We start from the raw sequence: 17,949 nt of genomic DNA, 5'->3' as shown, positions 1-17,949 counted from the left end.
TGCACCTTATTCACTTCCTTGGTAATCCTGGGACATAGATACCTCAGCTCTTCTTCTGTGTAGGACTCTAACCTATTCACACCCATAGTCCCTTCCACCAATTCTTGTGCTTCCATGTTCAACCTGACCCTATTCATATAGTCTTCTCCTTTCCCACTGGCTGAACTTTGTGTGGAATTTAAACTGTTGAACCATTGTGTCAGCTGTTGCGCATTCAACCCCATCAGTGTAGCGTTCACCTCGACTGCCATTGATGGTTGCGGCAACTTTTCAGTATTCGATGTTAGGGGTATTATCAGTGGGGGGCTCGACCTCACCAGTGTTGACTGAGCACATATGGGACTAAACTCCATCAAGGACCCAGACCCAGTTGGCTGAGCCGCTATCGGAGTTATCCCTGGGGTGTTTTCTATGCACCTTCTTTCTGTCCCACTCTGCAGCATTGATCCCTGACCACTCATACCTAAGTTAGGCTGACTATACAAAGGTACCGGTGGACCTACAGTAATGGGTAGTGATATCGCATCTGGGTTCTGTCCATTTCCCATGTTCTGGGGCATATTCATGCCCACACCATGGGTCATCATTGCCGGCATGCCCATCTGGCTCCCCGTCATTTGAGCATGTGCTGTTCCCCCTTGCATCTGCTGTTGGGGCATCAAAAACTGAGTTGATTCAGCTTGTGCCATTGTTGGGTTGTAACCATTCTGTACGCCCCTTACGGTCGGATCTATAATCATTCCTACACTGTTATCACTGTTGTAGTACCCTGGCATCTGCGGCTGATAATTTTCTGCTGGTTTCAACACGGGCACATCTGGATATATTCTCCTAACCTGCGGTATCTGCGGGGTGAGCAATAAACTCGGGTCCTTAGATCCCGATGATGCTCCTGAACTCTGGGTTTCACTGTTCTGTACCGGTGCCGGAGGGGCAGAACTGGTACTTGGACCTTGTCCATTCTCCGCATAAGGTGGTGGACGGTCGTTCAGCAATTGCATTATTAACTCCTCATCCTCTAACTCCTCTTCTCTTCTCAACTTTTCCTCTTCCTCTCTATCCTTGGAACACTTCCTGTCTGTCTTACAGGTAGCTTTCTTACCTGTCTCCTCTTCTTCCTTAGTAATTGCTGGAAACAATTTTATCCCCTGCAATACATCTGACCTCCACACCTTCTGTGCATTATCCCACCTAGCGTCCGCTAGTGTCTTTTCTACCTTTCTCATCCTGGTCTCAAACTTCTTCTGCTGTTGCTGTCTGGCCATTAGTTCCCAAATCGCTAGAGCCTCGAACTGGGCTGGCCTTGGAGGCACCTTCATGTCGTACATCGTGAATCTCAAATTCTCTAGAATCCTTATATTGAATGTCCCATGTATCGGGAACGCTACGCTCCCGTGTTTCTCTGTCCATTACAATGTAAGCTGGTGTACCCTCGGGTGGCGTCTCCTCTCCTACGCTCGCTTTAATGTAAGACTCCCCCTTCATCGCGCTCCTGAATGCTTTAAAGAATTTAATTTTCTCGTCTTTTATTTCACAAAGTTTGTAATCAATAGGTGACTTTTATTCCCGGAATACTCTTCACCTGCCTTTCCCCTTCCAATCGAGTCCCATGGACTGCGTCCAATCCGTGCACGACCCTTCTCTGCAACCAACCTATCCCAGCGCGGCTCCTAGTGACGTCACAATCACACACACTGCGGCTGACAAAGCCTCGCGGCTAGTCTTCCTTCACTCACCTCCTCTCGTAACAACTTCTTGCATGTATTGCGAGCTACCAAAAAATAAAACAGATCTGTTGGTTTACTACAGGAAGGGTAACACAGTCGCTTCAGGACCTTAGGGACCTTTCACTAGCCTCGGCCGCTATTCCGTCTTTCTCAGTCCCCACGTTCGCAAGCAAATCTGACCCGCAGACCTACTCTCAACTTGTCAATGATCTATTCTAGTGCACTTAGAATCTTGTCAAAGCCCGAAGTCGAAGTTTCTTTCACTCCCTAACACACGTACCGACTCGTTGACCACGCCCGATCAACCTACTAAACCGCCCAGACCACAACATGGATCAACATACTCCGGAGTCTCTTGACCTCGCAGGGCCCGTCTCAACAACAACAACCACGTGGACCTTTTTCTGCACAAAGCGCCACACGCACATGAAGTTCGACGACTTCCCTACTCTCACACCCGGAGTCGCACCTCCGCTATCTCTATGAAGTTCGACGACTTCACTACTTCTACACTCGGAGTCGCACCTCCGCTATCCTCTAAAAGAAAAATCCTCGCAACCTTTTCACACACCCTGCGGCAATAAGCTGTGCAAGCGCAAAATCCTAACTTCACTCATACCATCACTAGTACCGCCAACGCCGATTCCACACCTCCATTCTCTCCATTCGCAAGCTCCGAGATCCCGGGAAAGTCGCGGTGGACCTAGCCCATCATCATTCTGTCAATCAGTTTAATCCAAGAAAAATCTAATTCAACTTCTCAAATGGGGTCTCAAAAATGCGTAACCGTTAATTCAACACCATGTACTTTAAGAGTACAAGGTCCCAAAAGACGAAACCGTTAATTCAACACCATGTACTTTAAGGGTACGGGGTCCCAAAAGACGCAACCGTCCTCTGCTACCATTTACTGATAGAGCGGTCCGAAGTAATAATTTACCTGTGTTCGGACGCTCTTTAGGCCGATGAATCTTTTGACTTAGTGGGAACTCTCTGTACTCTTAATCGATCAATTGCATCAAATCAATAATCAATAACGAACATAAGCAATACCTTGATCAGCATAACACTTGACAATTAATCCAGAATACATTTCGGCGAACCCTGACCTTTCAGTCAGGAATAACCACACCAGTTTATTCAAAGTTAGTGAATTTATTTCCCTATGTTAACAAAGCTAGCACAATATAAATGTGTCTCAACACCAAATGATAAACATATATGAACATTAATAGCTGTCCATAACGTCGAAACAAGTGCAATCTATGTAGCATTAGAATCACAAGGCATTCGATAATAGCAATACAAATCACTAATACGATAATCTGTAATGAACTAATTGCATACATTTGATCAGCATAACAAGATCTCAAATTGCATCGTGCGACATATGGAATCCTCGTCTAACCTCAAATTAGCATCGGCATGTGGGACTTCATGCAAAAACAATTTAGCGACATTAATTTAGAAAACTCCTAACTAGGGCTCTTATCAAAATCAGCAGTTGGTTACCTAAAAGAAACACAATGCAATTTTACAATTTCCTTTTCATATTTACCAATTACGATCAGCATACAAGGAAGTCTTCGTCTCACAGGTACCGTTCTTCGGTCATCATGGGTACCGTTTCGATCAGCATGGGACGGGACAAAAGGGGCAGGGGTGGACGGGGCAATTGCCTCACGGCGGCAAGTTAAAACTACTACTTCATGCAAAGGGACAAATCAAAGTTAAAGTCTCTAGGGCCAGAATCATTAAAGTCTCTTCCTCTCGATTAGAGAAAGCATCAAAGTCTCTCAAAATGGCGTCGCAGCAAAGTGGGCCATAATAGCTACGAAGTCTACAAAATGGCGGGATGTCCAATAATGGCCGTAATGATCTGATTTCTTCTCGTGCACCTGGTTTTTATAGACAACAGTTCAAATCCAGTAGGGTCTTCCATTGGAGGGTTCATAGGTTAGCTTCAAATTGACCAATCAAAAACGACAGTTCTCAAGCCTTTACTTAAGCATACATTATCCTTGGAGATGGGTACGCAATTTGCAACATAGTATACCAATTAGCTTACTTTCAGAGCTTCCATTGTCCGCACCTGCAGATCGACCTTGGAGTAAAGAGAAAATATGCCAGGCTGGCACGAAACCTTAAGATAAGCATGTGAACGGTTTCTGTGGAAAAGTACAGCTTCAAGCAAAAATACACGTTTATTAGCACAGTGGAAAAATAGGAGCATCTAAACCGTGAGACCAGGCAACTAGGCCAAAGCCTCCGCTAAAGTCATGCTAAGCTAAAGCATTTCAAACAAGCAAATCGTAGCACACGTTTATGATTATGTCGGATTAGTGCAATTCTAATACACCACGTTATATAAAGCACGCGTATAAATGTTGGCAAACTACTCTGAGGGCACATTTTGTCCCCGTACAATCTTTATTAGTTCGGTTAAAGTCACACATGATTATTTCACACTACGTTTAAGCGTTAATAAATCAAAACCTTCATTTTCTGCTTCATCACCCTCCTCGAGCGCAGCGACCAAGTACTGAAAACATACGAGGCTCACTGTCTTCCATCCGGTTTGTGGAACATTTTTTCTCTTTTTCCGCAGCACGATCTCACTTGGCAGAAGTCAAGAGCTTTGCATGACATCGACCCTGTTACATAGTTAATTGCACTTTTGCCGGTTACATAGATAATTGCACTTTTGCCAATAGGTTTCACTACAAGTGAACTGTTATTTCCGTTTGTGTGTCTGCTTTGCACTGATGGCAGCCGTCAGCTCGCTTATGTGAAACCTTTACTTTTCATTTTGTATGGCAAGAAAAGTCCAGTTAGTTATGTGAAACTGTTTTATTTACATTTTCAATTTATGTGGCAAGAAAAGTCCGGTTAGGAGTTTACAATGCTATTTGCTAGAGCTCAAGCAAACGCGAGACTGTTTGCATTGCAAATGCTTGTTATTTTTGTCTTCAACTCCTGCCGAAGAGCAAACTGCCCAGTTGATTGCACCAAGATGCTAAATTGCAACCCTTCAACCCTGTATTACAAGGTTTGGGATTTTTTTCCCACATAATAATCTATGTAGGGAGTTAGAATAGTAAATAAACCTCCTAGACTTTTTTAGGGAAAGAAGCATCTGTCTGGTCCCGAGTTCCATAGGCCTGTGGAGACAGGAGGGAAAGGCACTGGGAGACAGAGTCACCCTGTCTTTTCAGCTGTTCTTTCAGTCTGTTTGACCTGGGGTAAGACTGGAAGGCAGGTGGAGTGCTTCTGACGTCACAAGGCGGATACACACAGCAGCTGATAGCTGCCAGAAGTGCTTGATTTGTGTAAACGTGTCAGGGGGAGGATGGGCTTTCAGTTTGTGTAGCTGCCTTTGCTGATTAATTTGCTAACCCTTTGGTTGATTTGCAATTTTTACTTCCAAGTGCCTTTAACCGCTTGCCTCGACAAATGCATACAGTCTGACTAAACATAAACAAATAGCAGGAACCAGCTCAACACCAAAAAAGGACCGAAAGAGCAAAACGACAGGGCCATGTTGGGAATAATTTCAGTGGTACCACTGGCCTAGGCATAGCTGAGCGAAATCCCAAGTGTGCTATTTTCATGCTGTAACTGTTCTACATACCAGATCTCAATGAAAGATGAAGGGGAGCCCTGATAAGCTGATGAGAACGTCTGCGAGAGGATACACAGCTGTGAACAGTGATGGTTACACAGCTGTGTGGCCTCTCCTCTCTGAGTGTCCTGCATGGGATGGGAGACGACCTTCCATGTTCTGCACTGTCCTGGGCGGAACTTGTATCACTTTTCATACATCCAACCTAAATATGATGTCCGATGAAAGTGCAAAGCTGGAGTTGTGCCCTGTGATGGGAATTTCATTTTGGCAAGGGTCCCTAAATCTTTCTTCAGCAGGGTCAGCGATAAAACGAGGACTTGAGTCATCTGAGGATTCTGCAGCCAGCTAAACTTTTTTTCTTGGGTGGGAGCGTTGCTGGAATCAAACCAACCAAATGTTAACACTGGAAAGGACAGGCAATCCCATTTCAGGCTCTGTTGCACAGATAACTACAGGAGGGAGACTAAAGGTTGTGAAATGTGTAATTTTTATTTTTAGAAATAGGCATCATTTTCACGGAATCACGTGAAATACATTTCACCGGTATCTTTTCTCCGCCAGAATACACCTCCCATAAAAAAGTAACGCAAGGAACGGGCAGGAGAGTGCATTGGGGAGAACATTTCTCGTCTGGAGACTGATGACTGTTAATTGTGCGATTAATTGAAATCGTTACAATGGCTCATTCATTCTTGTGCCTCATAAGAGCTTTGCCTATTGCACGTCAGTCGAAAAAAAGACAACAGTGAGAAAACAAATAAAGTGTTTGTGCTTTAGTAAAAGAGAAGACTAAGGCCCATAATTATACTTTGTTAGCGCCACATTTGCTCCATTTGCTCCGCTTTTTCACGCAAAAACGGCACAAACTTACAGAATACAATTGTATTTTGCAAGTTTGCGCCGTTTTTGCGTCAAAAAATGATGTAAATGCGTTGCTAAAAAAAATATATAAGTATGGGCCTAAGTCCTGTACAATAGTGTGCTGCCCATATTGCACATGCTTGTAATTGCGGACAATGCAAAGGAAGTGCTTGAGATTCCCGGAGCAAATGGGCTTAAAGCCTATTTCTGAGCAATTCAAGCAGAGGTGATAGTATTTAATGCCCTAAGAGTAAATAACCCTAGGTGTGCCATTTTGTACCCGAAACAGTCCCCTTCAGTCACAAATCTTGCAAAAGTTCCCCTTATGCAAAATGGCAAGAATTTCACAAATTGTGCATAATGTGAAATTCAGTAATTACATTAATAAAAATAATAACATAAGCTTTATTTCGGCTGAGAGCCATAAAAGCAACATACATACATTAAAATAAGAAACAATACATAGGGTCCTAAAAGCATATTTACAACACATAAAACATAACTATATAGCTTTAAATTCATAGGGATCATTGGTTTATTTTAAAATGCCCCTTGGGCATAATCACTCTAACAAATTGTTTTATAAATTTAGATTATTGACAGCAGTAACCCTTCCATCACAGGCAAGGTCCCTCAACTACATACCAGGCACGATAATTATGCTCTTGCTGTAGTTCGAAGGGCTGCTATTCACTAAAATAAATGGGGCATAAACACTATTGTAATCTCAATTTTTCAGCCAATGACCAGGGTACACGAATTGTGGTCTACAAGATGAGAAATCTCCTTTGATCTCACGATCCAAGCACATCGTAGATACCTGGCAACTGCAAACACTACCTTTCACTAGTGTCGCTTGTTAGTATACAAAGCATCTCCCTACAATTATGGGTGCCAAGGAGCCTGCATGGGGGATTGATCCACTGCCTCCTAGGCTTTAGGTACCCTGGACAGAAAAGAACAAAATGGGCCAAGGACTCTATTTCCGTAAGGCAGTAAGGGCAGGAGCTAATCGCACAGGTACCTTTAGAGGTGACAGCGCTCAGCAGCAAGATTCATAATCTAAATTTTATAAACAGATTTTTAGCCTGGGCTGGGTATATGCTGTCCATTCCATGTTCAAACTTGGTTGATCACTTATCATATACAAATTGCTCCGTTCTACTGCCTTTTGACTGGGCTCGCCATACCTGGGTTAGTACCGCCTCCCAGTAAGGTCACTTTATACGCAGTGCCATGCCTCTTGTTATACTCTATGGGCACCTCCATATCTCCTCCATTTTGATCCAATGCACAAATCCTTGAAATGTTTAAGCCAGGGAATTGATACCATTTTATCAATGGATAGTAGCTCTAACATGGCTCCTTTATAGGGACTCAAGTGCTCAGAGGAGTAATTACTCTACATTATTGTGGCATAGCTCACATTTCGTAGTGGCCTACCTAAGCCCACTGGCAAATACAACAGGCGTATGAATGTGATGTTATGGGTACAACAAGCCCTGGTTAAAAGTCAGTTGTAAACAAGAGTTGGAAGAGTCAAAGAGACTTACTTGTTTTACATGTGTGTCCACTGGTGTAAGCACTGGTCTGACAGCTGCTGCAATGACCTTAGCAGCTCTAATGCCACACCGTTAGCACAGATGACAAGTAGAGCTATGTTGTGTGACACATCTTAGGTTGTCCCTCACTGCAGTGCATGAGCGATTCACCGTCAATAATGTGCAATGGAAGTACTGGTTAGGTGGATTCATTCACCTAATGTACCAATGTGTGCTTGGTGTGAGGAACTATCCATATGTCATGATTGACTGCCACAACAAGTACTGGCAGTAATGTATGCTTATCAAAATGTGATTGACACAACAACCACTGGCTAAGGAGGTCTGAGCTGTTGTCTCTCTCTCTCTCTCTGGATTATCAAATATGTTGTGTGAAAGCTAAATCTGCTTGTAGCCAGATCTGTAAAAGGGGCAACCTGGGCCCCAATTAGTGGTGTAACAAAGGCTCCTGCAGCCCCCATGGTGCAGGGAGGAGCTTCAGGGTGCCCCCTCAGCACAATACCCTGGACTGAGAGTTCCTGAGTTTGCAGGGGGGTGCCTCCATGTGCTTTGCAGAGGGGACCTCAAGTTTTATTACACCACAGGCCACAATGGGAGCAAGAAAAAAGAGCCCAGTGTACGCAGGCTAAAGACAGCTATAACTGGGCTTAAGTGGACCACTGGCACCCCCTCGCCTTGCTGTCACTGCCTCTGCAGCACTATTAGTAGCTACACCCCTCGCTGTATCCCAACTTAAAAAAGAATTAAAGCCCAGGTTTACTACAGATTTCATACACCACAGAGCAATGTAAAAATTTGCTTTACTCTTGTTTAAAAATTAAACAGTGCAGCATAATATTTACAAATGTAGGCCTGCTGCTGGTGTCATATGCTATGCTGGTTGACAAACAGGCTGCCTCCCTAGATGCACAGTCTTTCACCATGGCACAGGTCTGAGGGTGCACTGCAGAAAATAGGTTTTGTACTGGAAACAAGCTTCACAAGTACAAATTAATATCTGTGGCAGAAACAGAAGGTTCTGCAAAGCAAAACACAAACGCTGTGGGATAGCGTAACTGGATGGACGGAATGCGGAACCAATCAAACATTCACCCCCAGTCACAGATCTGGGTTTAATCCATCCATTATTTTGCTCACCATGCCACCCCAGTTTGAACCCAGGCATTGGCAAATCAGTCTTGACCCTGTTCCTCATGGGAACAGTCCAGCCCGAACTGCCAGGCCAGGTTCTCCCTGGACCGGAAACAAGCATCCTGGGACCGGTTTCGGGGTTTCACCCCTCATCAGCCAGGCTAGCTTGAATCCAGTGACACAGTGAGCCCGGGACCCACGTCTGGGCATACCCGGCGCACTTAGGGCGGCAAAAGCAAAGCAAAACACAAATGCTGTGGGATAGCGTAACTGGATGGACGGAATGCGGAACCAATCAAACATTCACCCCCAGTCACAGATCTGGGTTTAATCCATCCATTATTTTGCTGACCATGCCACCCCAGTTTGAACCCAGCCATATGCAAATCAGTCTTGACCCTGTTCCTCATGGGAACAGTCCAGCCGAACTGCCAGGCCAGGTTCTCCCTGGACCGGAAACAAGCATCCTGGGACCGGTTTCGGGGTTTCACCCCTCATCAGCCAGGCTAGCTTGAATCCAGTGGCACAGTGAGCCCGGGACCCACGTCTGGGCATACCCGGCGCACTTAGGGCGGCAAAAGCAAAGCAAAACACAAACGCTGTGGGATAGCGTAACTGGATGGATGGAATGCGGAACCAATCAAACATTCACCCCCAGTCACAGATTTGGGTTTAATCCATCCATTATTTTGCTCACCATGCCACCCCAGTTTGAACCCAGCCATATGCAAATCAGTCTTGACCCTGTTCCTCATGGGAACAGTCCAGCTGAACTGCCAGGCCAGGTTCTCCCTGGACCGGAAACAAGCATCCTGGGACCGGTTTCGGGGTTTCACCCCTCATCAGCCAGGCTAGCTTGAATCCAGTGGCACAGTGAGCCCGGGACCCACGTCTGGGCATACCCGGCGCACTTAGGGTGGCAAAAGCAAAGCAAAACACAAACGCTGTGGGATAGCGTAACTGGATGGACAGAAGGTTCCAACTTATTAAGGGGCATATCTAAGAAATGTGGCGCTGCACTGTGTGGCCATCGCCGACCCCACCATCGGACACAATGATGACGACCCAAACACCACAGCACGCACCTTCCACAAATGGATCACCGACTGCGCCAACACCATAGAGCCAGCTGGTCCATCCCCGAACTCTGAGAATTGAGGCGCACTTGTAGCCGCCTCGAGAAAATCTGGAGAAACACCAAATCCCCAGAAGCCCACAGCAACTTCAGAGCCGCTACCACCGCACACCCCCAACTCATCAGAAACACCAGAAAGAAGGCTATGCAAGACAGAATCTCCTTACAAGCCCACAACAGCAAGGAACTCTTCAGCATCATCAAGGAGTTCGCCCAACCCAACATTGAAACAAAGGACATCCCACCCTCACAGGACCTCTATGACAGACTCAACACCTACTTCCACCACAAAATCAAGATCATATACGACTGTTTCAACAAGGACAACCTACGCGCAGAGCCCCCTCTACCAAATCCTGACACCAACAAACCAACAATCTCCACCTGGACACCCCTCTCCACTGAAGATATGCTGAAAACAATGTAGTCCATACACTCCGGGGGCCCCACGGACCTATGCCCCCATCACAACTTCAACAGAGCTGCAGAAATCATCGCCCCCAAGCTCCGCCTCACCATCGACTGCTCACTCGCTGCTGCCACCTTCCTGCCAAAGTAATTGAATAAGCAGTCAACAGCCAACTCACCACGTTTATAGAAGACCACAATATCCTCGACATCTCCCAATCCAGATTCAGGTCAAACCACAGCACCGAAACAGCCCTCCTGGCTGCAACAGACGACATTAACTCCCTACTGGACAAGGGAGAGATTGGGACACTCATCCTACTAGACCTCTCGAGAGCTTTCTACACAGTCTCCCATCACACCCTGGTAAGAAGACTCCACGAAGCCGGCATCAGAGACAAGGCCTTCAACTGGATCCAATCCTTCCTCTCAGGCTGAAACTCAATGAGTGAGACTCACCCCCTTCCTCGCAGACCCCACACCCAACACCTGTGGGGTGTCCCAGGGATCCTCCCTCAACTCCACGCTGTTCAATGTCTACATGGTCCCGCTAGCCACCCTCGTCAGGAGCTATGGAATAAACATCATCTCCTACATCGACGACACCCAACTCATCCTCTCCCTCTCCAACTAACCCGACAAAGCCAGACACAACTTCCATTAAAGGCATGGAAACAGTCGCCAACTGGATGAGAAACAGCTGCCTTCAACTCAACACAAACAAGACAGAAGTACTCATCATGGGCCCTCAACCCAATGCATACAGCAACTCCTGGTGGCCACCCACCCGTGGAAATCCGCCCACCCGCAACTTCGGAATCATCCTGGACCCCAACCTCAGCATGAACCATCAAATCAACTCAGTCACCTCCACCTGCTTCTGCACCCTCCGCCTCATACGCAAGACCTTCAAATGGATCCCCCTCCAACATAGAAAGACCATCACACACACCCTCATCACCAGCAGACTGGACTACGGCAACGCACTCTACGCCGGATTCAACAAAAAACACACTCGCAAATTGCAAAATATCCAGAACGCCGCCGCCAGACTGGTCCTCCACCTACCCCGACACTGCCACATCTTGCAACACCTACGTACACTGCACTGGCTCCCCATAGAGAAAAGAATTAGTTTCAAGATCCTCACCCACGCACACAAAGCCCTCCACAACACTGGAACCAGTGACTCAACTTCCACATACCCCACAGGGCCCTGCGCTCAGCCCAGCTCTCTCTCGCAGAAGTACCCCGCATCAGAAAAAACAAAATAGGAGGACGCTCCTTCTCCTTCCTCGCAGCCACCACCTGGAGCACCCTACCTATCCACATCAGACAAACCACCTCCCTCATCAGCTTCACGAAGGGCCTGAAGACATGTTTTTTTTAAACCACCTCATCGGTAGACGCTACACTCCCCCCCTCCCCGTGCCTTGAGATCCTAACAGGTGAGTAGCTGCGCTTTACAAGCACTGATTAATTGATTATGAATAATGGAAGTCCCCTTTTAACGCCTGCTCTGAGCAGGCGTTAAAAGTGCCATAAAAAATAATGCAAGGAAATCTCTTAGATTTCCTTGCACCATTTTTTCGGCCCCCCTAACAGGGGAATGCCCCCTTTGCAGACATTATGCCTGGCACAGGCATAATGAAGCACAAAGCGTTGCAAAGTGCCGCAATGCATGCATTGCGCCACTTTGTAAATGTGGTGTGAGGTTTGGCATCATTGGGCCACATTAGCTTCAAAAACAATTATGGTAATGTGACATAAGATAGCGCTAGGGCCTTATAAATATGCCCCTAGATGTGCACGCATTCAATGCATCGTATTCTGTGAAAAATCATCACCTTTGCCTGTAATTTGCACAAGCTTCCAGGAGATGTAAATTTCACTCGCAAAGTCCAGTCTGGCTGCCTTAGCTTTACATTAAAACCTAAGAGTTTTTCTATTGGTCATCCCCAGAGACACCTTCTTGAAGCACAATAGTTTTTGCACTAAGAAATGTGCATCTTTCCAGCATGAAACACCTCTTCCACTGGATAATAAATCACAGCTGTATCCAAATGAAAAGTGAACTAGGGCGAAACCGGTCTTGGCTTACTAGTGTTCCGGTTAGGAGAGGACTTGGTTTGGTAGTTCAAGCTGAACTGTTTACTTGGACCATGATGAGGGCTGATTTGCAAATGGCTGGGTTCAATTTGGAGGTGGCAAGGGAAGTGGTCCAACTAATTACCAGTGTGAGATTAATTCAAGCATCCCAACCGTCAATGTTTTGTTTACTTCAAGCAGAAACCCTTAATGGGACAGGTATACCCAGATGTGGGTCCAATGACTGCTGTGCCACTGGAACCAGGCTGCAGCTCACTGACAAGCCCCAATCAGGGCACATCGGTCTTGGGTTGCTTGTCTTCGAGTTCAGAGAGGGCCTTGCCTTTCTTAGCAGTTGAGTTAGGCAGGACCAAGGCTGATTTGCATATAGCTGGACCCACTCAGAGGATGGAGAACAAAATAATGGTGGATTAGGATGCAGCAGAAGAAATAACGAGTGGTTGAGATTAATTCAGGCATTCCATCCATCCCTTTGTTCTTTACTCAGTGTGACACCCTCAATGGGAATTGTATGCTCTGTTGGAGGTCCTATGCTCACCATGCAGATTCCCCTGACTGATTACCCCAATCAGGACGAAACCAGTCTTATTGTGAGTGGGCTGAAAATCACAGAATTGTTATTATAGTAGCACTGCTGAAAAGTGTTGACATTGGCCCTCATTTCAACCGACCACCAACAGGCTGGGGTTACTACACTGCGTATTTTGACTGTGGCAAAAGCGCCACGGTCATACCGCCGGGACCTGCAGAATACTGCCATGGTGGTCCCGGCGGTCGTAATCCGCCAGGGCAGCGCTGCCCTGGGGATTTCGACTCCCCTTACCGCCAGTCTTTCCATGGCGGTAAGGGGACTCAGGGTGACCCTGGGGGCCCTTGCACTGCCCATGCTCTTGGCCTGGGCAGTGCAGGGGCCCCCAGGCATTGCCCCATCGCACAATCCACTTCATTAGGAGCCGGCTGCAATGTTACAGCCCTGCTCCCCGCTGGCAGAGTTTCCGCCCACCAGCCCAGCGGGGATGTCCAAATGCAGCCGGCGGGTTCCTGGCTGCATAGGCGGCCGACTGGCGGTCCAATATTGGCAGTCGGCCTCGGCCGAACGCCAATGTTGTAATGAGGACCATTGTTCTTTACGAGCAGTTCTGATACCAGCCATTATAAGTAAATAAGTGCTTGTACTTCTCATAAGTGTACCAGTCCTTCTGAGAAGCGCATGAGCCGCTAATTTTATGTATATCAGCTCTGCTGAGAAGTGCTGACATTATTCATAGATAGTATAGCAGCCTTTATGAGAAGTGTTGGTATTGCCCAATATAAGTATAGCAGCCCTGCTAGAGAGGACTGGCACTGCTCATTGTTAGTAAAGAAGTCCTACTGCAAAGTGCTGGTATCGCTCATTATTAGTATAAATCCTGATAGTAAGTGCTAGTACGGCTCATTATAAGTTTAAATATTCTATTGAGAAGTGGTGGTACCATCCATTGTAAGTATAGCAGCCCTGCTAGTAAGTGCTAGTACTGATTATTATAATTTTAGAAATCCTGCTGAGAAATTCTGACACTGCTAATTATAGCTATAGCAGCCTGCTAGTATGTGCTAGTACTGCTCATATAAGTTTAGAAATTCTGCTGAGAAGTGCTGGTACCGCTCATTTTAAGCTTAGCAGCCCTTCTAGTAAATGCTAGTTCTGCTCATTATAAGCTTCAAAATTCTACTGGAAAGTGCTGGCAGCGCTCATTATAAATATAACAGCCCAGCTAGTAAGTGCTACTACTGCTCATTAGAATTTTAGCAATCCTGCCGAGAAGTGCTGGTACCACTCATTATAGGTGTAGCTGCCTGCTGAGAAATATAGGTACCCCTCATTATAAGTATAGACACCCACCTCAGTTTGTTGCATGTGCAAATAAACAAAATATGATGGCATTGTAGCTCAGTGGTCAAAGAGCCTGTTGCAGGGATAATTGTTCATTCTGCAGGTCCCAAGTTAGTGTTCTCATTCTGGGGTTAATAAACCCCATGCCGGTGCTAGAGAGTACAGCCATATAACCAGTAACACTTGCAAGACATGTCCGTGTGTGCTTTGGAAAAGCCTGCTCGAAGCCCGATTCTGAGGAGGCCGATAAATATAGCACCTATTAAAATCCGACAGTGAGGTGTTCAGAAAATATCGAATGCAATATTTATTCTATTCTATTCTATTCTATAGTTCTTGTAAAGCGCATAGCTACCTGAAGGCCTCCCAGCATTAGAACCAAAACCAAGCCGTCAGACCGTCACAAGCGGGGGAGAGGGAGGCTGAATCTTAAATAGCCAAGTCTTTAGGGCCTTGTGAAATGGAAGTTCATGTCCAAGTGGGTGTAACACTAACCTCATAGAGCGGCCTCCCCCATCTAGTTCTGAAAATCATGGGGACATTCAGCAGGTGTGGTAAAGATGATTTGAGTGGCCAAACAGGAGTGTAAGAGGAGGCAAAAGGTTGAAGTAGTGAAGGGCCTTTGTTGTGAAGTGCTCTGTGCAAGGTGCAAAGGGCCTTAAACTGCATTAGTTGCTCCACCAGGAGCCAGTGTAGTTCTACCAAGGCCGCCTTAGCAGACTGGTCCCTTAGGATGTTCAGGAGGAGGCAGGCAGCAGAAATTTGGGCACCCTGTGCCTCTTTATCACATATCAGGGAGAGGCCAAGTACAAGAAGTTGCCATAGTTGAGTCATGAGATTACCAGGACCTGAACAATCATGAGCAAGGGGGGAAGTTGAAAAGCTTCCTCAGCAGTCTAAGAACGCCATAGCAGCTAGCTGCGAGCATCTTTACTTGGTGGTCCATGGTGAGCTTGTCATAGTTATATGTCATAGTTATAGTTTTCCCGACATTTTGGGGAGTAACATATACCACACCAAAATCTGCATATCTTGAATACCAAACCTTTTTCCCTTTTTAAATTCCAACACATTTGACCTGCCGCAAATTAACAAAAACAAAGGGTGTGACATTTCATGCATGTGGTAATTACCAGGTGTGATAATATCACATTTGTACAGGGATCACAATGTAGCAGGCCTTTTGTAATCAGGCCTATGGAACTGCATAAATAGTGATTCAAGCAAAAGTTATTTTTAGGCACTTTTGAATGCTGCACAGTATTCCCAAAGCCAGAGGAGAGCGCAATAGCGGGGGTGTTGTTAGTGGTTTCTCTCACCTTACTGGCTGTCACTTTTGGTTTTAGCCTTACCCAGTTCTGAACACTCCAAAGACAGCGTGTGTGTTTCTCCTGCTGTCCAAAGCACATATGAACAGCAGCGTTCAGACTTCTTCTGGAGAACTTTAGCACTGCTGTGCGAGCTAAGTGCTGGGGCTGAAGTGTTCCTGACAGGGAGAGCCTGCCATGGGTATACTGAGCGCAGCAGAGTATGCTGTTTAATTTAATGTAAATTCAGTGTGTGCGATCCCTTTAAGAAAAGTCCTACATTTCGACAGACTGGCAGCCAATGGCGGCCACTTGTCAACGGGGGTCAGGGCGGGAGTTATTAAAAAATATATGTTTTTTTTAAATTTACCTTTTATGTTGGGAGAGACGGTTCTGTCTCTCCATCCTCCTCGGACTCCAGGAAGCACACAGGCTTCCAGACTCCCCTCCAATCATGACGCTGCTGCAAACAACATGACAGCCCTCCTTCTGCGGTTAGACGGGGAGTAGGGCCCTATGCATTTTTTCCTTCCAGCTGTTCAATACAGCTGGGTGGAGAAAGGCAAAGAGCGCATGAGTGTTTGGCTGGCCCAACTCGGCTGGCCAAAGCATCATGCGCACTTATGTGCACATAGCCCTCCTCCAGCCCAGCCCCACCCTAACCATGCTGCCAAGGAAAAAAAATGATAAAAACATTGTGTTATTATCATTTTATGTTTCCCTTTCCTTTACTGCATTAAGCAGTGGGGCGGCGCTCCTCCACCTTAGCAGAGGAACCGCTGCTGCTGGCAGCATTAGGAGATATTACATTGGGATGTTAATTGCACTGTTTACGCAGCATCACATTGTCTTACTTTCCTAAAACGTGCATAGTGCATTGGACTCTGTGGTGGATTTAGCTCAAAAGGTACAGCATTTTTAGGGCTGGCTCGAAAGCACAGCTGGCTACATGACATACTGTTGCCAATTCTTTAAAATTTACATAGGTAGGGTTTGGCCACACCTAGAAGACATTTCTCTCTTTATTCATGCTAATGGCTATTTGTCATACCATTCTGCCTTCCAAAAAGTTATTTCATTGGAACGTGGGTGGAACTATATTACATCTGAAAAGTTTACTCAGTCATCTCACTGTATGCTGCTTTCAGTTCTTTATGTATCTAAACAGGAATTATTATTTTTTCTCTTTTTTCACTGTGTTGGCAAATGAACAGCGCTAAATGTGATAAAGACCATGCAAAGTATTTAATCATTATTTGTGAATGTTTGTGTTTACATGTATTGGCACATTAAAGGTAGTCCTATTGGTTTTACCAGTGCTTGGTTCACATTTCAGATTGCTGATGATGACTAATTTTGAACACCTGTGCCATATAAAACAGTGGCAATGTGAGGCCCAGCTTGGGCCTAGTGTTTGGCTCTGTCTCAGCCCTTGACCAAGGGGACAAAGTGATCTAAAGCAGAGCCGAGCCAGGCAGGCACTGAAGGTACTGTCCCTTTCCCGCCCTAATGCAGGTTTAAAAACACAGATTTGCTATCTGCAGGAAGGCTGACTGATACATACATAAAAACACTTTTCTGCTTGAATGACTTTGTACGAGCAACGCTTCCCACTTCACTTTTCTTGGAGTAAACCCTGATCTTACCAATTGCCTTCATAAAAGTTTTGAGGCTCCTCAGAAATTGCTTTCTCTTTGTCTTGTTCGCCTTTGAGGGATTCTGGCCATAAGGCCAAAGGCTCATTAGGTGTCCGCGAAATATCATCTACCCACTATGTATTTATTTATATTAAATGATTATTTGGGGTCAGTTGGCTTGAAAACAGTGTATTTCGCAAGGGAACATTTATGGAAAACAGTGAGTGAAATACAGAACTGTTCTCTGGGGCAGCTCCTCCGCTAACATGGAGGAGCGCTGCCCCACTGGATTGTGGAGAAAGGAAAAATAAAATGATAATAACACAATGTTATTATCTTTTTATTTTTCCTAGGAGTAAGGGGTGCGGCTGGGCTGGAGGGAGAGGGCCAGAGGAGGGCTTTTGCCGCACAAAGTGCGCTTGTCTGTTTGGTCGTCAGTGTTGGGCCGGCCAGACAGACATGCACACTTTGCATGTTTTCTAAATGGCTGTATTGCACAGACGAGTGGAGAACATGCCCAGGCTCCCACTCCCAGTCCGAGCAGAGAAGCAGGCCGCTCAGACCAACCACGACA

This window comes from Pleurodeles waltl, chromosome 11 (genome assembly GCF_031143425.1).
Source record: "Pleurodeles waltl isolate 20211129_DDA chromosome 11, aPleWal1.hap1.20221129, whole genome shotgun sequence".
Taxonomy (NCBI): domain Eukaryota; kingdom Metazoa; phylum Chordata; class Amphibia; order Caudata; family Salamandridae; genus Pleurodeles; species Pleurodeles waltl.
Note: the sequence above shows the minus strand (reverse complement) of the source record.